This window comes from Oncorhynchus mykiss, chromosome 4 (genome assembly GCF_013265735.2).
Source record: "Oncorhynchus mykiss isolate Arlee chromosome 4, USDA_OmykA_1.1, whole genome shotgun sequence".
Taxonomy (NCBI): Eukaryota; Metazoa; Chordata; class Actinopteri; order Salmoniformes; family Salmonidae; genus Oncorhynchus; species Oncorhynchus mykiss.
In genome coordinates this window covers 9,127,622-9,151,496 of record NC_048568.1, presented here as the reverse complement: position 1 = coordinate 9,151,496, position 23,875 = coordinate 9,127,622, and the positions used below count along the sequence as shown (strand labels likewise).

General features: G+C 42.1%; 1 protein-coding gene and 1 long non-coding RNA gene across 2 annotated transcripts in view; one reads left to right on the top strand and one right to left on the bottom strand.

Moving 5' to 3' along the window:
- Nucleotides 1-1,226: 1,226 nt before the first annotated feature.
- Nucleotides 1,227-18,482, bottom strand: LOC118964430. Its single transcript, XR_005051459.1, has 2 exons — nucleotides 18,157-18,482; nucleotides 1,227-1,749 (listed from the first exon to the last, which is right to left on the bottom strand). It is a non-coding gene; the product is annotated as an uncharacterized LOC118964430 (long non-coding RNA).
- Nucleotides 17,550-23,875, top strand: part of LOC110522036 (dual specificity protein phosphatase 10) — a 29,615-nt gene continuing 23,289 nt past the window's right edge. The window contains exon 1 of the mRNA XM_021600101.2: nucleotides 17,550-17,790. The gene's annotated coding sequence lies outside the window, so the exon portion shown is untranslated. The remainder of the gene's footprint in view (nucleotides 17,791-23,875) is intronic.

The window sequence follows — 23,875 nt, the reverse complement described above, 5'->3', positions numbered from 1 at the left end:
GACTAAGATGAATATTGATTCAGGGTTGGTGATTAATTGTTATGTTTATTCAACCTGGGACAATTACTGTAAGTGCTTTTCATGAACATGAAAGGGGAATTTCACACTTGCTCTGTCACAGCATATAGTCATTATTTTATTGACAACATTACATTTTTGTCATAAACATCAACATTATCCAAACCACAAGCTAGAAAGAGCGCATTTTCATTTTACCGGTAGAATCTGGAAGTTTTGAATTCCTGTGTATTCGTCTGCTCATAGTGAACCACAGTCCACCCTTACAAAAAAAGATTGCAGTCAGAGTGCAGTATAACTGCAATTATAGTGCAGTGTAACAGCAGTATGCTGCAAATACTGCGTCCAAAATTACTTTTTTTTCACTGCAGTAATTTTGCAGTGCAAATGCAGTTAGAGTGCAGTATAACTGCAGTTACTGCACTTTTACTTCAGTTTCCAAATGGCAATGTTTTTTTTTGTAAGGGCAGCATTCATAGTGAATGCAGATAGCACCGTTAGGTAGATGGGGTGTGCCCACAAACTTGGTTCATGACGTTGTTTACAGCACACAGAAATCTCAGAACTTCTCCAGGCACATTTTTTTTATACGTTTGTTTTTTAACTAACGTTTGTCATCATGCCCGCATGGTCTTCTGTCTGGCTGTCCTAATTACAACCAAGCGCAAAAATGTGTTATCTTTCACCTTTCTACCTACCAGAGATTTATCCAGATGCTGCCAGTGGTTTGCGGATATGAAGAATGATGCTTACGGTGACCAAAGATTATCAGAGGGATTTTCAGGCTGAACAGATGGGGAATCCATTTAGACGATAGCTGAGAAGTGATGCGATACCATCGTTTTCTCCTTTCACAACAAAATGAAAGATTCTCAATTCGAGGTAGCGTAACGTTAGCTGGACTAGTTAAATTATCTACGTTAGCAAACATTACAGTCTTGTATTGAACTCTGAAAGCCATCAGCAAAATCATATTGCTAGCTATCTTTTGGATACACACTGTCAATCAATTTCGCCAATGCCATGGTAGTCACTGCTAGACTGGTAGCTATCTTCAGCAGAGTAAGCATGTTTGTTTGTCTGTTTGTTCTATCTTGGACTAATGTTAGCTAGCGTAAGCATAAGCTAGCTAATGTTAACAAATAAGAGTAACTCAATCTGGTAGCCATCTATTCCACCCTTGTCTGGAAAACACTATAATTGTCTATATAGCTAAGTATTTGTTACAATAAATGAGCATTTTCTAAACTCAAACTGAACCCCTGCAACTGGACATGGACATTTTCTGAGACTCCTGTTTCCACAAACCGAGGATGAAGACACCATCAAAAATGCTGTGCTACACCAAACAGTACCTATCCTGTAACTCCCAGTAATAGATACCAAACATATTTGGTTAAATCACATTGTCGGGTGTATCAATTTGTAGCTAAGAGAACTGATGATCAGCAGATGATGGGTGATGTGGTCATGATAAAATTGCCATTCCAAAGAAACATACAGTAAGTTCAGAGAACAAATGTATAGCTGTGGGAGGTGTGTTGTCATGATCAAACTGCCATTCAGCTCCTCTTGAGTCATCTTCTGCTTGAAATCCAGCATAATGTCCAATCCATCGAGAGGGATACAGTTCACAGGAGTCAGTTCTACAATGACATGCGCAGGCAAAGGAATTACTTCTCTCTCTAAGAATCCACTCTAGAAAGAAGCCCAGGCACCACACAGTATTGCCTGTAAGACAAAAAAAAAGATAATAAATTATACTCCATTGCACAGTTTAAACAACAGTTGAACTGTGCCAGCATAACACTATTAGGGTAGACTACTTGAACATGCAAACATGTGCATAGGCACATAGATTACATTTAGAACAATATCTAGCCTAATAGAAAGAAATATGGCATAGCCTTCAACCTTTACACAGTGACTAGACAGTACAAATGTACCTAGGTAAGTAGGTAGGCAGAGTATCTAGCTACAGCCATGTCTAACGGGCATGCTTAGGCAAATCTTTTTTATAGTAAAACCAGCTTAGCATTTTTAGAGATTTACAACATTTAAATTGTTGTATTATTTTTTTCTCCTCACTGTTAGCTAGTAAACTTAAGTAGCTAGCTTGCTGCATAGCCTATAATTGTTATTCACATCTGTTTGGAATCTTATTTTGCGTCATGCCTATAATTTTGTGATTTTGAAATGCATCCATGGTCATTGTCAATTATGTTACATAGCTAGCTAGTAAAACTATTTACAGTTGCTGATGTTACATGTTTGCTAAAAAGTTACATAAGGGAGGCCTGGTGCATAGTAATAAATTAGCAGGTGCCAGGCTAACTAACTAGCCAACTCCAGTCATGTGCTAACGTTTGCTGATAAACCTAGTTTTAGGTAGGTGGTTGTAACGTTATCACTTGATGTTAAGTAGCCATATCTACGACTAAAAAGAGAAGAGGTTTTACAATCGAGATACAATAAATCTCTCATGGTAAAACCTCTTCAATTTTTTCTCATGGATATGACTACCTGTATTGTTTAGCTAATTTAGCTAGCTAGCTACCTAAAGTTAGCAAACTGGGAAAAAACATGATGTCCCCCCACTGTAACACAAAAGTATGTTCGTCAGTAATACACAATTTGGGTTTCAGTAGATAAACTAAAGATATCTAGGTGGCTTGCAGGAAAAATGACTTACTAGCCACCGTATTTGTCATCTGCCCTCTTGGTGCTGTAAATGGCTGTAGCTGAGCCTCTAGCAAAATCCAACTCCTTGTTTCAAATCCTCTTCGCTATATTCCGGTTGAAACATGTATGGTTGAATGTCACCATGTAGCTATAAAAAAAAAAAGCTCCATCTTCAAATTCGTGTTGATGAGAGGAGTCACTTGAAGCCATTGTGCTCTGGTCAGTTATTTCCGTTTTGCCAAATGGATTGTGTCCGCCTCCCTTTAAAAAAAAGTCTGCCTTTGGGGCAGGACGGGGCCAGAGCATGAAGAACCGCCCATACGAGTTGTAGTCTTTCAAATACAGAAAAATTGTCTGCTGATAAGAACATCGCTGAAAGATGTCCAAAGGCTCTATTGAATAAGGACAACCATGTCTACATGCGCAAAACTTATAGTGCGATCAGCATCACATAGAGCCTTTTCGAAATGCCAAAAAGCAGGACTACATTTATTGTCAGCCCCCTCCCCCCCCCCATAAATACACCAGAGGCCGTGATACGGTGTATCAATTCAGCATGCAAAGCCCAGACCTGCCTTACTCCTGGGCAATTATGTGTGAAACACATCTCACTGTCCTAGAAATGGACACTAGACATGATGAAAACAATCCCAGATTTCCCCTGGGTGAAATTCCCCTTTAACAGTGACACATATTCATAACAACACAACCCGGCTGTGATATCACCAACTGCCGATGCTATTTCAACATTGACTATGAGTATTAATTCGAATGTTATGTAAATCTGAACGTGTTGTATTTCCTGTATCTACACCTGCATCCATTTTTAGCACATTCAGCAAAAACAATAACACCAGGAGTAGGTTACTGCCTTTACAGTTTTAGCATAATGTCAGGTGAAATAGTTTATGGGATAAACATAACGTAACGTAACATAACATAACAAAACATCAACGACACCAATCACACTCTCTATCAAACCATGATACCATACACTTAAGTGTGGACATTGATACGATTATACTAGGGTCTTGCGGGGTGAACAATTATTCATGGCCAGGTCTCAGATAATTCAAATTGGATGGGGCTTTGATCAGCTCCAGCCACACATTTATAAATACCCCCTCTGTGCAGCTGCTAAGAATAGAAGCAATAAGAAATGTCCTGCATTGTTCAAGGCTGCCAACGGGTATAAATAGAGAGTCTCGGTGAGACCCTCTCCCTACGACATGTGTCCTGTCATATGGGAGCATGTGCTCTTAGCCAAGTTGGCACTTTTCTCAACGGGCCCGCTGCCACTTAATTACCCAACAACAATATTACCTCACATTTTTTACAGGCTTCAGGGGTAACTTTTGTTTGTGTGTGTAAACAAGCAGCACTATAACCCTATTTTCTTGGACAGGTTTTCAAAGTCTTTGCGTCATTGACCTGCTATCCCTTGTCAGAATTGACTGGATGGGATGGGCAGCCAACTTTGTGTAGTTAATCAAAACTAACTTTAAAAAGTTTTATTTTGACTTTTTTTTCTTTTATCTTTTGACCATCATACTCTCTCACACACAGCAACTCCACTCTCACTTGTCTCCAATTCCACATACCAACCCTCAGCCCATCCCATCTATCTCTGCTGGCCACCCACTTCGTGTTTCTACGCAACACATATCTTTCAACTATGCTATGATGTTTAACATACAATTTCAATCTATCTAATCGAATAGAATCTACAGATTGTGTGTTGAAGATAAATACTTTTACTAAGAGTATTAGTATATTAGTAATTGACTGACCCAGTCTCTCCAGATCTCCTAACATTACTATTTCTAGGGTCAATTTTAGGTCAATGCTATGCATTTTCAGCCATTCCTGAACCTGAGACCAGAAACAGGCTACCTGAGGGCAATACCAAAATAAATGGTCTATTGATTCTGTATCCTCACAACAAAATCTGCAGAGCTTCGATGATTTTATGCCCCAAATATTCAACATTTTGATGGTGGCAAGAATTCTATATAATAATTTTAGCTGAAAAGCACGAAGTTTTGAATCTTGCGTTGTTTAATATATCAACTCATTCCATGAAATCGGTACATCAAAAATCTCTTCCCAACTATTTTGCAATCTGTATGGCAGTTGTCAACATCCTGGTCCTCAAATGAAACTGGTATACTTTCCTATTTATGCTATTTTTATTCCTCCAGTTTTTATCCTTTATATTGGGCAGACAGACCAGTTCCCTACCTTCTCCCGCTGCCACCCGCCTCCTCCATTTTTGGGGCAATGCTGTAATCAATTGGTTGTACTATTGGATTGAGCAGACCTTCCCATACAATTCTGATAACTCTATGAAGGACATAACAATATAATTTAAGAACAAAATACCCCTTTCAAACATCTTTCATATAAATACAGGTATTTTATCAACTAGCACATTTGAGTTCAGTAATATAATTTTTTGTAATATTTGTTCTATCTTTTCAGGGGGATGAAATTGAAATTGTAGCCAGCTCTGCAATGCTTGTTTGAAAAAGGCAGGTTCTTTGAAAAAAGGCAAAAAGGCAATTTTTAAACAATGGATGAGCTTTTCTTATTAATCTAGTTGAGAACCATTAGGATTCAAATAATGAGTGAAGCTTTTACAGAGAGGTTTAGTGCTTTTATATTTAATCTTAACCCACTCAATTCATATTCATTATATAGATAGGCACGTTTTATTTTGTCTAGATTAGCGTCCCAGACAAAGTGAAATATTTTTTTGCTCATATGATTTGAAAAACAAATCAGGAGTAGGCAACGCCATAAGTCAGTGAGTAAACTGAGATATGACTAAGTTTTCGAGACCTTTAATGAGACATTGCAGGGATCTAGCTTGCGGTCTTAACATAAAACTTGAGTAATCGGCATACATGGACACCTTTGTTTTTAAGCCTTGGATTTCTAATCCTCTAATGTTGTTCTTGGATCTGATTTTAATAGCTAGCATTTCGATGGCCATAACGAATAGATATGGTGACAGCGGACACCCTTGTTTATCTCCTCTTGACAATTCAAAACTCTCTGAGAAATAGCCATTATTTACTATATACATTATTTTTACCCATTTTATAAGAGAATTACCGAAATTGAAAAAAATCCAGGCATTTACAAGTAAAATCCAGTCTTACTTTATCAAATGCCTTTTAAAAATCTGCTATAAATACCATTCCTGGCTTCTTATACATTGGGGAGAACATTTTGTAAGCAGGTTTTCCTACTTACAAAGCATGTAGAGGTCTGTAATGTTGCACACACTGCAGCAGGGATTTTGCCCACTCCTCCATACAGACCTTCTCCAGATCCTTCAGGTTTCGGGGCTGTCGCTGGGCAATACGGTCTTTCAGCTCCCTCCAAAGATTTTCTATTGGGTTCAGGTCTGGAGACTGGCTAGGCCACTCCAGGACCTTGAGATGCTTCTTACGGAGCCACTCCTTAGTATCTTCAATGCTCTTACTGAGAGAAGGAGGTTGTTGGCCAAGATCTCGCGATACATGGCCCCATCCATCCTCCCCTCAATATGGTGTAGTCGTCTTGTCTTCTTTGCAGAAAAGCATCCCCAAAGAATGATGTTTCCACCTCCATGGTTCACGGTTGGGATGGTGTTCTTTGGGTTGTACTCATCCTTCTTCTTCCTCCAAACACGGCGAGTGGAGTTTAGACCAAAAAGCTATATTTTTGTCTCATCAGACCACATGACCTTCTCCCATTCCTCCTCTGGATCATCCAGATGGTCATTGGCAAACTTCAGACAGGCTGGACATGCGCTGGCTTGAGCAGGGGGACCTTGCGTGCGCTGCAGGATTTTAATCCATGACAGCGTAGTGTGTTACTAATGGTTTTCTTTGAGACTGTGGTCCCAGCTTTCTTCAGGTCATTGACCAGGTCCTGCCATGTAGTTCTGGGCTGATCTCTCACCTTCCTCATGATCATTGATGCCCCACGAAGTGAGATCTTGCATGGCGCCCCAGACCGAGGGTGATTGACCGTCATCTTGAACGTCTTCCATTTTCTAATAATTGCGCCAACAGTTGTTGCCTTCTCACCAAGCTGCTTGCCTATTGTCCTGGAGCCCATCCCAGCCTTGTGCAGGTCTACAATTTTATCCCTGATGTCCTTACACAGCTCTCTGATCTTGGCCATTGAGGAGAGGTTGGCGTCTGTTTGATTGAGTGTGTGGACAGGTGTCTTTTATACAGGTAACGAGTTCAAACAGGTGCAATTAATACAGGTAATGAGTGGAGAACAGGAGGGCTTCTTAAAGAAAAACTAACAGGTCTGTGAGAGCCGGAATTCTTACTGGTTGGTAGGTGATCAAATACTTATGTCATGCAATAAAATGCAAATTAATTACTTAAAAATCATACAATGTGATTTTCTGGATTTTTTTTGTTTTTGTCTCTCACAGTTGACGTGTACCTATGATAAAAATTACAGACCTCTACATGCTTTGTAAGTATGAAAACCTGCAAAATCGGCAGTGTATCAAATACTTGTTCTCCCCACTGTATGTTTCATGATGTTCTATTATTTCTAGTAGTTGTTGTATATTATCTCCAATGTATCGTCCATGTAAAAAACCTGTCTGATCAGGATGAACAATACCTGGTAAAACCCTTTTAATTCTGAGTGCTATGCATTTTGCTAGTATTGTTGCATCACACATTGAAGTGTAAGGGGCCTCCAGTGTTTTAGATGGACTGGGTCTTTATATTTGCCATCTGGGTCTTGTTTTAGTAATAGAAAAATCAGACCTTCCTGCTGAGTACCTGGCAGACTACCATTTCTATAGGAGTAGATAAAACAATCTAACAATGGTGTCACGATCGTCGTACGAACTGGAAATATACTCAGCAGCGTGATTTGGGATCCACATGTTTAATAAAGGAAACTCACAAAAACAATAAACAGCAAACGAAATGTGAAGCTCAAGCAGTGCTCACAGGCAACTACACAGAAATATGATCCCACAAAAACCCAGTGGGAAAAAAGGCTGCTTAAATATGATCCCCAATCAGAGACAACGATAGACAGCTGCCTCTGATTGGGAACCATACCAGGCCAACATAGAAATACAAAAACTAGAGTACCCACTCTAGTCACACCCCAACCTAACCAAATTAGAGAATAAAAGGCTCTCTAAGGTCAGGGCGTGACAAATGGAGCTTTTAGTATATCAAAAAATACTTGATATACCTCTACCGGTATGCCATCAAGCCCTAGGGTTTTTCCAGACTGAAAGGATTTAATAGCCTCAAAAAGTTATTGCTCTAATTTGGCCTTCGCACTGATCTTTCTGTACATTTGTTAATTTTCCATTTTTTATATTATTTGGAAAGAATTCCTTACCGTAATCTTCATTCAGTGGGAGAGGATGAGACGGAAAAGAGAACATCTGCCTAAAATAATTAGCTTCCTCTTTTAAAATATAATTTGGAGAATCATAGATGACTCCGTCTTCAGTAACGGGTTTCTGCAAATTATTTTTGTTAGTGTTCCTGTATAGGAGAGACAGGAAGAATTTTGTGCATTTTTTGTCCATATTCCATCCCGTTTGCTTTATTTTTTGTAATAGATTACATTAGATCATTCTTGAATAAATAAAAACTTTAAAAAGTTATTTTACAGTAATAGACTTGTATCAAACCATGGTGGACGTGTTGTCCTGGTGGACCATACTTTTATAATAGGGGTTAATTGATTCTTGAAAGGACATACACTGAGTGTACAAAATATTAAGAACTTCCTAGTATTGAGTTGCACCGCCTCCCAACCCCCCCTTTTTAATTAAAAAAAATGTTTATTTCACCTTCATTTAACCAGGTAAGCTAGTTGAGAACACGTTCTCATTTACAACTGCGACCTGACCAAGATAAAGCAAAGCAGGGTAACACAAACAACAACACAGAGTTACACATGGAATAAACAAACATACAGTCAATAATACAATAGAAAAAGTCTATATACAGTGTGTGCAAATGAGGTAGGGTAAGGGAGGTAAGGCAATAAATAGGCCATAGTGGCGAAATAATTACAATATAGCGCCCTCAGAACAGTCTCAATTCATGGTCTCTACAAGGTGTTGAAAGTGTTCCACATGGATGCTGGCCTATGTTGACTCCAATGCTTCCCAAAGTTGTGTCAAGTTGGCTGGATGTCCTTTAGGTGGTGGACCATTCTTGATACACACAGGAAACGGTTGAGTGTATATATTTTGTCTGGCCCATTCACCCTATGACGGTCTACGGTCACAAGACGCAGGCCTCCTAATTGTCCCTAGAATTTTTAAGCAAACAGCTGGAGGCAGGGCTTTCTCCTATAGAGCTCAATTTTTATGGAACGGTCTGCCTACCCATGTCAGAGACGCAAACTCGGTCTCAACCTTTAAGTCTCTACTGAAGACTCATCTCTTCAGTGGGTCATATGATTGAGTGTAGTCTGGCCCAGGAGTGGGAGGGTGAACGGAAAGGCTCTGGAGCAACGAACCACCCTTGCTGTCTCTGCCTGGCCGGTTCCCCTCTTTCCACTGGGATTCTCTGCCTCTAACCCTATTACAGGGGCTGAGTCACTGGCTTTACTGGGGCTCTCTCATGCCGTCCCTGGAGGAGGTGCGTCACCTGAGTGGGTTGAGTCACTGATGTGGTCATCCTGTCTGGGTTGGCGCCCCCCCCCCCCCCTTAAGTTGTGCCGTGGCGGAGGTCTTTGTGGGCTATACTCAGCCTTGTCTCAGGATGGTAAGTTGGTGGTTGAAGATATCCCTCTAGTGGTGTGGGGGCTGTGCTTTGGCAAAGTGGGTGGGGTTATATCCTTCCTGTTTGGCCCTGTCCGGGGGTGTCCTCGGAGTGGGCCACAGTGTCTCCTGACCCCTCCTGTCTCAGCCTCCAGTATTTATGCTGCAGTAGTTTATGTGTCGGGGGGCTAGGGTCAGTTTGTTATTTCTGGAGTACTTCTCCTGTCCTATTCGGTGTCCTGTGTGAATCTAAGTGTGCGTTCTCTAATTCTCTCCTTCTCTCTTTCTCTCTCTCAGAGGACCTGAGCCCTAGGACCATGCCCCAGGACTACCTGACATGATAACTCCTTGCTGTCCCCAGTCCACCTGGCTGTGCTGCTGCTCCAGTTTCAACTGTTCTGCCTTATTATTATTCGACCATGCTGATCATTTATGAACATTTGAACATCTTGGCCATGTTCTGTTATAATCTCCACCCGGCACAGCCAGAAGAGGACTGGCCATCCCACATATGCTCTCTAATTCTCTCTTTCTTTCTCTCTCTCGGAGGACCTGAGCCCTAGGACCATGCCCCAGGAATACCTGACATGATTACTCCTTGCTGTCCCCAGTCCACCTGACTGTGCTGCTGCTCCAGTTTCAACTATTCTGCCTTATTATTATTCGACCATGCTGGTCATTTATGAACATTTGAACATCTTGACCATGTTTTGTTATAATCTCCACCCGGCACAGCCAGAAGAGGACTGGCCACCCCACATAGCCTGGTTCCTCTCTAGGTTTCTTCCTAGGTTTTGGCCTTTCTAGGGAGTTTTTCCTAGCCACCGTGCTTCTACACCTGCATTGCTTGCTGTTTGGGGTTTTAGGCTGGGTTTCTGTACAGCACTTTGAGATATCAGCTGATGTACGAAGGGCTATATAAAATAAATTTGATTGATTGATTGATATGAATGGCACACATACATAATCCAGAGCTGTGTTCGAATACCCATACTAACATACTGTATACTACATACTTAATAAGTATATACTACATACTATGTACTATTAGTTAATTTTAGTATACTGGAAATGAACGGTTTTGTTTAAGTTGAGCATACCAGAGCTTCGACTGTCTACCTGAAGTTGATGCTGTTGCTAGATTGTTAGTTTTACAAATGACTAGCTAAACATTCGTAAATTCAATCTGGAGTGTGCCCTCTAAATTCAGAGCGTCAGATTGTCCGTTTGTAAATTCAGAGCACACACTGGACGCTCTGGCCAAAGAATAGGGTTGATCCGAGTGTTCTGCCCTCACAACGGCAGTCAAGCACCAAGCTAACTGGCTAGCTTGCTAGCTACTTCCAGACACAAATGAGAGAACACCTCACTCTGACCATTTTACTCGCCCTAGCAGAGCTGGATAGGCTGTTTTCATGTTATCCAGAGTGTTGTGCTGCTGGGAACAATTTAGTTATGCTTTTTTTTCCCAACATTTACTGACACTGGGCCATATTCAATGGGTGTTGAGCACTCGTAAATTCATCAGTTATTCTGTGCGAGAGTGCTCTGAAATCGAAGTAGATAGCCATTGAATCGTGGTGCCGGATGAAATGGCAGCAGTTTTACGGGCGCCCAATCAATTGGACTATGATGTGTTTTTTGTAACTTTTTTGTACATAATGTTTCTGCAACCATATCTTACGGCAAAAAAGAGCTTCTGGATATCAGGACAGTGATCACTCACCTCGGATTAGATTAAGATTTTTTCTTCAACAAGCAGAACGCAAAGGACATTCTCCGAACACCTGACAAGGCCAACATCCCAGTTATTTGCAAGAGGAAGTGACACAGGTACAGAGGACACAGAGCTGGGTGCCTCGTAAGGATCCGCAGAAGGCAAGTGGGAAAGCTGCCGTTACCATCAATATTACTCGCCAACGTGCAATCACTGGACAATAAATTAGACGAGGTACGATCACGAATATCCTACCAACAGGACATCAGAAACTGTAATATCTTATGTTTCACGGAATCGTGGCTGAATGATGACATAGATATTCAGCTAGTGGGATATACGCTGGGGGGGAGGGGTCTGTGAATATTTGTAAACAACAGCTGGTGCACGAAATCTAAGGAACTAAGGAATTTTGCTCACCTGAAGTAGAGTATCCTGTGATAAAATGCAAGACACCCTATTTGCCTAGAGAGTTTTCAGCTATACTTTCCGTGGCTGTTTATTTACCACCACAGACGGATGCTGGCACTAAGACCGCACTCAGTCAGCTGTATAAGGAAATAAGCAAACAGGAAACTGCACACCCAGAGCTGACGCACCTAGTGGCCGGAGACTTTAATGCAGGGAAACTTAAATCAGTTCTACCTAATTTCTATCAACATGATGTGTTGTGCAACCAGAGTTGGAAAAAAATTCTAGATCACCTGTACTTCACACACAGAGATGCGTACAAAGCTCTCCCTCGCCCTCCATTTGGTATATCCGACCACAATTCTATCCTCCTGATTCCCGCTTACAAGCAAAAATGAAAGCAGGAAGCACCGTGACTCGGTCGATAAAAAAGTGGTCAGATGAAGCAGATGCTAAACTGCAGGACTGTTTTGCTATCACGGACTGGAACAAGAATTATTCCGATGGCATCTAAGAGTACACCACATCAGTCACTGGCTTTATCAATAAGTGCATCGAGGACGTAGTCCCCACAGCGGCTGTACGTACATACCCCAATCAGAAGCCATGGATTACAGGCAACATTCACACTGAGCTAAAGGGTAGAGCTGCTGCTTTCAAGGTGCGGGACTCTAACCCGGAAGCTTATAAGAAATCCTGCTATGCCCTCCGATGAACCATCAAACAGGCAAAGCATCAATACAGGGCTAAGATTGATTCGTACTACACCGGCTCCGATGCTCTTCTTATGTGGCAGGGCTTGCAAACTATTACAGACTACAAAGGGAAGCTGCCCAGTGACACTAGCCTACCAGATGAGCTAAATAACTTCTATGCTCACTTCGAGGCAAGCAACACTGAGGCATGCATGAGAGCATCAGCTGTTCCGGACAACTGTGTGATCACGCTCTCCGTAGCCGATGTGAGTAAGACGTTTAAACAGGTCAACATTCCCAAGGCCTCAGGGCTAGATGGATTACCAGGACGTGTACTCTGAGCATGCACTGACCAACTGGCAAGAGTCTTTACTGACATTTTCAACCAGTCACTGACTGAGTCTGTAATACCAACATGTTTCAAGCAGACCACCATTGTCTCTGTGCCCAAGAACACTAAGGTCTAAATGATTTCCGACCCATAGCACTCAAGTCCTTAGCCATGAAGTGCTTTGAAAGTGTCACGCCCTGGCCATTTATTCTCTATTTTGGTTAGGCCAGGGTGTGACTAGGGTGGGCATTCTAGTTTATTTAATTCTATGTTTTCTATTTCTTTGGTTTTTGCCGAGTGTGGTTCCCAATCAGAGGCAGCAGTTTATCATTGTCTCTGATTGGGGATCACGTATAAGTTGTCATTCTCCTTTTGTTGTTTGTGGGATCTTGTTTTTTGTTAGCTCTGTGAAGCCTGCAGAACGTGATGTTCATTATTATTTTGTTGTTTTTGTTTAGTGTTCTGAGTAATTAAAGTATCATGAACACTTACTACAACGCTGCACCTTGGTCTCCTTCCGACGACAAATGTTACAGATAGGCTGGTAATGGCTCACAACAACACCATTATCCCAGAAACCCTAGACACACTCCAATTTGCATACCGCCCCAACAGATCCACAAATTATGCAATCTCTATTGCACTCCACACTGCCCTTTCCCACCAGGACAAAATGAACACCTACGTGAGAATGCTGTTCATTGACTACAGCTCAGCGTTCAAAACCATAGTACCCTCAAAGCTCATCACTAAGCTTAAGATCCCGGGACTAAACACCTCCCTCTGCAACCGGATCCTGGCCTGATCACTGACAACGACGAGACAGCCTATAGGGAGGAGGTCAGAGACCTGGCCGGGTGGTGTCAGAATAACAACCTATCACTTAACGTAACCAAGACTAAGGAGATGATTGTGGACTACAGGAAAAGGAGGACCGAGCATGCCCCCATTCTCATCGACAGGGCTGTAGTAGAGGAGGTTGAGAGCTTCAAGTTCCTTGGTGTCCACATCACCAACAAACTAGAATGGTCCAAACACACCAAGACAGTCGTGAATAGGGCACGACAAAGCCTATTCCCCCTCAGGAAACTAAAAAGATTTGGCATGGGTCCTCAGATCCTCAAAAGGTTCTACAGCCGTAACATCGAGTGTATGGTCTGACTGGTTGCATCACTGCCTGGTACGGCAACTGCTCGGCCTCCGACCGCAAGGCACTACAGAGGGTAGTGCGTATGGCCCAGTACATCACTGGGGCTAAGCTGCCTGCCGTCCAGGACCTCTACACCAGGCGGTGTCAGAGGAAGGCCCTAAAAATGGTCAAAGACTCCAGCCACCCCAGTCATAGACTGTTCTCTCTATTACCGCATGGAAAGCGTTACCAGAGTGCCAAGTCTAGGACAGAAAGGCTTCTCAACAGTTTTTACCCCAATGCCATAAGACTCCTGAACAGGTAATCAAATGGCTACCCGGACTATTTGCATTGTGTGCCCCTACCTAACCCCTCTTTTACGCTGCTGCTACTCTCTGTTCATCATATATGCATAGTCATTTTAACAATACATTCATGTACATACTACCTCAATTAGCCCGACCAACCAGTGCCTGTATATAGCCTCGCTACTGAATATAGCCTTGCTACTGTTATTTTTCACTGTCTTTTTACTGTTGTTTTTATTTCTTTACTTACCTATTGTTCACCAAATACCTTTTTTGTTTGTTTTTGTTTTAATTGCACTGTTGGTTAGAGCCTGTAAGTAAGCATTTCACTGTAAGTTCTACACCTGTTATATTCGGCGCACGTGACAAATAAACTTTGATTTGATGTAAATAATCAAGTCAATAAACACTGGGTAGTTTGATAGATAGCAGATAGTTAATATACTGCCTGGCAAGTTGAATGTATTGGTAGCCAAATAACGTTAGGTAACTAGCTAACATACTACATACTGCTATAATGCTATGCGGTTCGTAAGGATAGCGTAGCTAACAAATTGTCAGCCAAAAGGCATTACTTTATTACATTTTTCAACATTTTCTTAACATTTGTCATAATTAGTTAAAGCAATGAATCTGTATCCGCTTTCATCGGACTTTGGCTGAATATATTCTGTCATTTTCTTCAAATCAGAAAAGTTATGAAGCCACGCCTCAATCATCTCAAGGCATAAAAAGAAATGCACTGGTCTCCTCTTAATCTACACTGATTGAAGTGGATTTATCAAGTGAAATCAATAAGGGATCTTAGTTTTCACCTGGTCAATCTAGGTCATGGAAAGAGCCTAATGTCCATCATGTTTTGTACACTCAGTACATATCCAAGAAGAATGTATACAGGCTATAATGAACAAGTATATGTCCATGTAACGTAGATGTGCAAGCCACACATCACAGCATCTTGAGTAGGGTATTGGTTCAGGGTCTTATAAGCAGAGACATGCGCCCTTTCATATGAACCTTTACATGTCCATATAATATACGTGCCTAAGCCATAGCCCTACATCAAAATATATTGAGTAGAGTATTGTTTCAGGGTCTTACAGTGCCTTGCGAAAGTATTCGGCCCCCTTGAACTTTGCGACCTTTTGCCACATTCCAGGCTTCAAACATAAAGATATAAAACTGTATTTTTTTGTGAAAAATCAATAACAAGTGGGATACAATCATGAAGTGGAACGACATTTATTGGATATTTCAAACTTTTTTAACAAATCAAAAACTGAAAAATTGGGCGTGCAAAATTATTCAGCCCCTTTACTTTCAGTGCAGCAAACTCTCTCCAGAAGTTCAGTGAGGATCTCTGAATGATCCAATGTTGACCTAAATGACTAATGATGATAAATACAATCCACCTGTGTGTAATCAAGTCTCCGTATAAATGCACCTGCACTGTGATAGTCTCAGAGGTCCGTTAAAAGCGCAGAGAGCATCATGAAGAACAAGGAACACACCAGGCAGGTCCGAGATACTGTTGTGAAGAAGTTTAAAGCCGGATTTGGATACAAAAAGATTTTCCAAGCTTTAAACATCCCAAGGAGCACTGTGCAAGCGATAATATTGAAATGGAAGGAGTATCAGACCACTGCAAATCTACCAAGACCTGGCCGTCCCTCTAAACTTTCAGCTCATACAAGGAGAAGACTGATCAGAGATGCAGCCAAGAGGCCCATGATCACTCTGGATGAACTGCAGAGATCTACAGCTGAGGTGGGAGACTCTGTCCATAGGACAACAATCAGTTGTATATTGCACAAATCTGGCCTTTATGGAAGAGTGGCAAGAAGAAAGCCATTTCTTAAAGATATCCATAAAAAGTGTTGTTTAAAGTTTGCCACAAGCCACCTGGGAGACACACCAAACATGTGGAAGAAGGTGCTCTGGTCAGATGAAACCAAAATTGAACTTTTTGGCAACAATGCAAAACGTTATGTTTGGCGTAAAAGCAACACAGCTGAACACACCATCCCCACTGTCAAACATGGTGGTGGCAGCATCATGGTTTGGGCCTGCTTTTCTTCAGCAGGGACAGGGAAGATGGTTAAAATTGATTGGAAGATGGATGGAGCCAAATACAGGACCATTCTGGAAGAAAATCTGATGGAGTCTGCAAAAGACCTGAGACTGGGACGGAGATTTGTCTTCCAACAAGACAATGATCCAAAACATAAAGCAAAATCTACAATGGAATGGTTCAAAAATAAACATATCCAGGTGTTAGAATGGCCAAGTCAAAGTCCAGACCTGAATCCAATCGAGAATCTGTGGAAAGAACTGAAAACTGCTGTTCACAAATGCTCTCCATCCAACCTCACTGAGCTCGAGCTGTTTTGCAAGGAGGAATGGGAAAAAATGTCAGTCTCTCTATGTGCAAAACTGATAGAGACATACCCCAAGCGACTTACAGCTGTAATCGCAGCAAAAGGTGGCGCTACAAAGTATTAACTTAAGGGGGCTGAATAATTTTGCACGCCCAATTTTTCAGTTTTTGATTTGTTAAAAGAGTTTGAAATATCCAATAAATGTCGTTCCACTTCATGATTGTGGCCCACTTGTTGTTGATTCTTCACAAAAAAATACAGTTTTATATCTTTATGTTTGAGGCCTGAAATGTGGCAAAAGGTCGCAAAGTTCAAGGGGGCCGAATACTTTCGCAAGGCACTGTATATGCAGAGACATGAGCCTTGTTATACAGTATCTACTAGGGAGAACCTAGGCATGGCTATTCTGGAGCAGGACATCACATGACTATAATTATCCATGATACACCCCTAAATGAGCAAATTGTCAAGATCATTTCCAATGAACATGAATCACAGACAGGCTAATTGAAGGCACCTGTGGCCATAACTTTATATAATAGGCTATTGTAGATTATGCATTACCATTGTAATATCATAGCCTAGCTGCATAATATGAATCACTATAAACCAGTTAGCCCCTGAAAAAACAATCATTATTAAACTATTAAATTGCATGCAACTACTACAGTGGTTATGACTGTATTTTCTGCATAAATAGGCTGAGAAGAACGCATTAAAGACGAAACAGGATGAACGAATTTCTAATCTGAGAATGTTATCATCCGTCTACACTTGCTTCACTCTTCCTCGTAGCGCACTTTTGATTGGTTGCCAGTGACATCACCCTACTCTCATACATGGGACTCGGAGAATTGTTCATTTGACTATTTAAGGAGAAACTCAATTACTACCTCCTCGCGTCCTGTCTCTGCTCTCCTCGCCTTCTCAAAATCCATTGGATGAGAAAGCCAAATGTCCCTCCCCTTTGAATTTCTCATCCAATGTGTTTTGAGAAGGAGGCGAGGAGACAACAGAGAGTACACGAGGAGAACAATTGAGATTTACCCCTACCTAGCCGCTTTTTAAGACCCGCTGCGGAACACCCACTACTGGGTTGGTTCTCGCTGCGCCCTCACTGTACAAAACGACTAATTGAATATTAATGAAGTCGTTTATTGGCTCATACACGTGCCAATCCTAAAGTGCCAATTCTCTAGGTTGGCTGAACCCCTTGTATATTATTACTGGGGACCAGGCTAAAAGTAGAAATGTTGCGGATCCGCGGCACTGGGAAAGGCTGAATGGAATCAACATTGAGCACAAATAAAAATCGTCAACACTCAACCGGAGCACCCAAAACATTGTCTTACAAAAATGTAAGTAAACTTCTAAAATTCCTTTATTAGGCGACCTTTCACAGTGTATATAGCTTACAAGTTGTGTATAAATTACGCTGGCGTTATCAACATGAACAGACCATACTCAGCAATTTCAAGTCATAACAGTGCTAACGTTAAATATGAACGATTTCAGATATCGGGAATTTCACATGAAACTATAGGCTATTCGATATTCTATATCCTTTAGATCGTTGCAAGAACTCATTTTCTTCATGCTAACTGACAGATGATAAACTGCTGGCTTTTCAATATCACTTTTAACAAATATCTGTTACTGGCTACAATGTTGCCAAAATTATCCAGACTAGACTATCACTACAAATGATACCATGTTTTACTTACTATACGAGATAAATATGTGATGTCCAACCGCGGCGTCTTTGAATTGGAATTGACATGTTTAATCTAATCAAACCGTGTCTGTACCGCTGAAGCCCTCCATACTTTTATTCTCAGCACGTCCTCATGCCGGTCTCTTCAATGAATGTACACCCTGTGATTTTTTTTTTTTTTTACATTACCAGCCAGTTGAAACAGCTGGACACTAAATGCACGGGCCAGACGACGCGACCATGGGCGTACTTTGATGTTAGGACATGGCTTATTACGTCGTTATTATTACAACGTTTGATGAAATTTAAGCAGCCTCGCGCATCCCATGACTGTCCCAGATGTGATTTGGAGGGAGAGACCAAACTGCGGCGTAGCTCTACTACAGGTTGAAGCTGTATTCCAGTCTTTTTTGTCACCTGAAATGCATAGCCTTATTGCACTGCAATGTGAAATTGACAGTAGCCTAGCTGCGTAGTCCAGATATTTGCTCTGTGAATTTCAATTCCCGTGTGACCTGCACATATTTGTGAGGATTATATTATTTTCTCATGGGCTACATATTCATTGGACACTCCACATATATCATATAGTCTATGGTTTATATCCACCCTCACTAAATGGTCAGTAGGCTCTCTGTTTTAACTGCATATTCCCATGACTGTGGTAGTTGTCTTGCAGACGTTTACTTAGCAGATATTTGGTGACTGTGTAGCTGTTTAGTTTCTCATTCACTGTCCCCAGTCAGTGGCATTAGTCATCAACAAACCTCCATGCTATTCGATAGACGCTGTGGTTATTATTGATTCTACCCACGTCATAGTAGCCTATAGCAGAAGTCTTCTCTGGTTTAACTGGGCCCGAACGGACCCAGTAGAACCTACGTTGAAATGCTTGGAATGTTCTTCCTGTGAACCGCATTAAACAATGCCCACGTTAATTTCTACTCCCGTCTCATGTCCTGTCCTTATATTAGTTGTATAAGTAATACAGTGTGCTATACAACACAACTGGCGACGCAAAAGAAACGTTCTCACGTTTGTGCTCATTATCTTCGGCAGAAAGTCTGAGTTAAATTCATTAAAAATAATTCGCTGTAGAAAGACGCAAACAAAACGTGCTTTTGATGTCACAGCAACGAGACCCTCGAGGGATAGGAAGAGTTAGCTGCGGGAAAAAGTGAAGTCAGCGTGAGTTAAAAGAGAAAAAAATGGCCTGGGAGTAAGGGAACGTCTGAAAAGTGTGAGAAAGAAAAATAAACAGAAAATGTCTGCATTGGTTGTAAATATAGGAACATTTGATGAATCTGTGGAACAATGGAGTTCTTACACAGAACGTTTTGAGTACTTTGTGTTGGCAAATGGAATTAAAACAGAAGTCGTGCCAACATTTTTGACTGTTATGGGAGGAAAAACATTCAATCTATTGCACAGCCTGGTAATGCCTGAAAAACCTGGTGATGAATCATATCTGTCAATATGCATATTCTAGCATCTGGTCCTGAGAAATAGGCTGTTTACTTTGGGAACGTTATTTTTCCAAACATAAAAATAGTGCCCCCTAGCTTCAAGAGGTTAACATTGCAGAGAGCAATAGAAGTGAGTACGTCATTGGAAATGGCAAATAAAGATGCACAACAGTTAAGTGCATCGACCCAAGTGCCAAAGGTGTCTATGGAGTTAAAAAACAAGGCACGAGGTGGCAAGCCATGCTATCGCTGTGGGAAACCAGGTCACCAAGCAGAGGAGTGTTGGTGCAAAGACTTAGACTGCAGAAGTTGTGGAAAAAAGGGTCACATCGAACGTGCATGTAAAAACAAAAAGAGACAATCAAACAAAAGTACTGAACAAAGGAAAAGCGACTTCAGGGAGTACAAAAAGAAAGTGCATAAAATGGAGCACATAGAGGATGAACAAAGTCATACCCTGTCTGAAGGGGAAGAATCTTTGCAGGTTTTGTCCATTTCAGACAATGGATATGAATTCTCGGGTGACACCGCTACTGGATGGAAACGCAGTGGACACTGGAGCAGCCATATCTTTGCTGTCTGAGGCTGTATACAAGGAGAAACTACATTACCTCACACTACAGCCCACAAATATGACGCTGAAAACATACACCGGTGAGATTGCTTCAGTGAGAGGAAGCGTGATTGTTACAGTGGAGCTCAACAAACAGAAGGTAAAGATACCCCTCTACATTGTGAAAGGCAACCATCCAGCATTGCTAGGACGCACATGGCTGAAAAAGATCAAACTAAACTGGCAGGAAATTCACATGGTTGCAAAAGAGGACACAAACCTACAAGGGATATTGAGGAAACACGCAGTGTTCAAAGGAGAACTTGGCAGTATGAAGGACATAACAGTTAAACTGACCGTGAAACCAGACAGCAAACTAAATGCTTCAAAGCTAGACCTGTCCCATACGCCATAAAACCAAAAGTTGAAATTGAGCTAAACATACTAGTGGAGAGTGGAGTATTGGATCCAGTGAATGGGCTACACCCGTTGTTCCAGTCATAAAAAAAGATGGATCCCTCAGACTCTGTGGTGATTTCAAAGTCACAATTAACCCAGTCTTGACTGCTGAAAAATATCCACTACCCCTCATTGATAACCTCTTTTCTGGTTTAGCTGGAGGACAAAAATTCAGTAAGATAGACATATGTCAGGCCTATCTACATGTGCATGTGGACCAAGAGTCACAAGAACTGTTGACCATAGTGACTCACAAAGGACTGTACAGGTACCGGTGGCTTCCTTTTGGAATCACCTCAGTTCCGGCCTTGTTTCAGAGAGATATGGACCAGATACTGAGTGGGCTCACTGGGGTCTAATGTTTCCTCGATGATCTACTCATCACCAGCAAAGACGAGCAGGAGCACCTGAGAAACAAGAACGCTACACTACAGAGATTGGAGGAGAACGGTCTGAGGGTCCGGAAGGACAAATGCACGTTTTTCCGGCCCTCTGTTGAGTACCTGGGCCACGTCATCGACAGTTCAGGTCTCCACAAGGTGCCATCGAAGGTGAAGGCCGTTGCGGAAGCAACCTAGCTAACATGTTAAAGCAACTGCATTAACTTTTGAACAAAACCAAACAGTGGAAGTGGACAGACAGATGTGAGGACGCCTTCAAGAAAGTGAAAACAGCCTTAGCTCAGTCAGAGGCCCTAACCCACTTCAACCCCAACCTGCCATTACAGTTGGCATGTGATGCATCGCCTTATGGCGTTGGTGCGGTTGTCTCACACATTATGCCATCACGTGAAGAAAGGCCAATTGCTTTCGCATCACAGACCTTAAGTAAAGCCGAGAGCAATTATGCACAGATAGAGCGTGAAACACTCGCCATTGTGTTTGGAGTTAAGAAATTTCATCAGTTTCTGTATGGCCGACGATTCACACTGCTGACGAACCATAGACCCCTCAACTTCATCTTTGGTCCCCACACCGGCATTCCGCCTCTTGCAGCCAGCCGCATGCAGCCAACCGTATGCAGCGATGGGCATTGTTATCTGCTCACCAGTACGATATCAAGTACAGAAGGTCTGAGCAGCACTGCAATGCAGACGGTCTCTCAAGGCTTCCCTTACCTGTCACACACACTGAGCACTCCCAGGCTGAAATCCTCTACTTCAAGGAAGTGACGAACGCCCCAGTTACATCTGTCCAAGTGAAAAAGTTCAGCCACACTGACCCAGTGATGTCTGAGGTCGCGGACATTGTCACTCGTGGAAACGAAGGAGAGATGTCGGGCAGCCTATAACCTTACCTAGTGAGGAGAAACCAGCTCACAGTTCAGTTCGGATGCTTGCTATGGGGTTTTCCGGTCATCATACCGCCGCCACTGAGAAGGCAGGTGCTTGAAGAACTCCATTCAGGGCACTGTGGCATGGTGTGAATGAAGGAGATTACACACAGCTACTTTTGGTGGCAAGGTCTGGACACAGCTATCAAAGACAAGGTCAAATCATGATCTGCACGTCAAAAGATGAGGAACATGTCTCAGCTAGCGCCACTACACCCATGGGACTTCCCAGGGGAGCCTTGGCAGCGAGTCCACATAGACTATGCAGGCCCACTGGAGGATTGTATGTTCTTAGTCGTAGTTGAGGCACACAGCAAATGGCCTGAGGTCATAGTGATGAAGAGCACCTCAGCGGAGAGAACCATTAAAGAGCTACTGTCAATCTTCAGCAACTCATTAGTGATAATGGCCCCCAACAGGTGTCTGAACAGTTCCGGTCATTCATGGAAGCAAATGGAATTCAGCACATCAAGTCAGCGCTGTATCATCCTGCAACGAACGGCCTCGCCGAAAGGTTTGTCCAAACGATGAAGCAAGCTTTAAAATCATCACAAGGGAACGGCTCCCTCAATAGGCACCTAAAAACACCTTCCTGTTAACCTACAGAAACACTCCCCACGCTAAACCAAAGTGGCACCCGTGTCAGCCATGATGAAAAGACAGTTTTGCACGCGACTCGACCTCCTGAGACCTCCAAAGACCAAACAGGTTGTACAGACACAACAGAGAGCACAGGGGGGAGAGACAGAGCAAAGCAAATGACAGAAGCTTCATAGCTGGAGAGAACTACTGTAAAGTTCCAAAGTGGATACCAGCCACAGTGGTTGCACAAACAGGACCTGTGTCCTACACAGTTCACACACCAGAAAACATCATCTGGACGAGACATGTGGATCAACTGTTGCCAGGAACCAACCTCAGAGATAACTCCTGTCAAGCGACAATCCAAGATCAGCTACTGGAGGCCTACCATGACTACGAGCCATCACTTGAACATCCACTGCAGCAACCTACAAATGTGGAAAGTGCTCCAGACTCACCTGCACCAGCCAGAGAGCCTATTCAGAGTACTGTTGCACCCCAGTTTGGGCATACACCATCACCACTCCGACTCAGAGACAATGTGACTGTAGACTCACCTGTACGTTGTCATTACCCTGCAAGAGAAAGATGAACCCGTGACAGGTTAACTATTTAGTTCAGACTAACCTCTGACATTGGGGCAGAGTACACCCCAGGGTTAAGTCGGGGAACTGTGTCAGTCTACCCTCTTTCCCTAGTTTAAAAAAAGGTTATTCTGAGAAGTTCATTTATTTACATTAAGATAACTTATTTTAAAAAGAAAACAATAGGCAAAACATTGAATTATCAAAGGTAAAGGGGGAGGAATATGTTGTGTATTGATATTCTAGTTTTGTCCCTTTAGGGCACCTGTAACTCCCTTGCTTACCTACGATGAAATGCTTGGAATGTTATTCCTGTGAAACGCATTAAACAACGCACATGTTAATTTCTACTCCCGTCTCATGTCCTGTCCTTATATTAGTTTTATAGGTAATACAGTGATACAATAATACAGTGATACAATAAAGTAATACAACGCAATCATTTTAAGAAAAGGGGACCCGGACTTAGACATTCAGATCCGAACCCAAATGGGGCCGACTACAACTATATCAGACCCAATTGGACCTTAATAAAAAATAAAAAAGATTATCAGCCCCGTTGCTCTTCTCGTTAACGAATAGGGCTTCATATGTTGGCTAGGCCTTCTATAAGTGAACAGATTCACCTAATTACTGTAAAATAAATATGCTATAGGCTATGCAGACCCGTGGTCAGGTCCATTTGGGTCTATCAATTGCAGTTACATAGACCCGAGACCGATGACAATCAAACAGGACCTGACCTGAACCTGA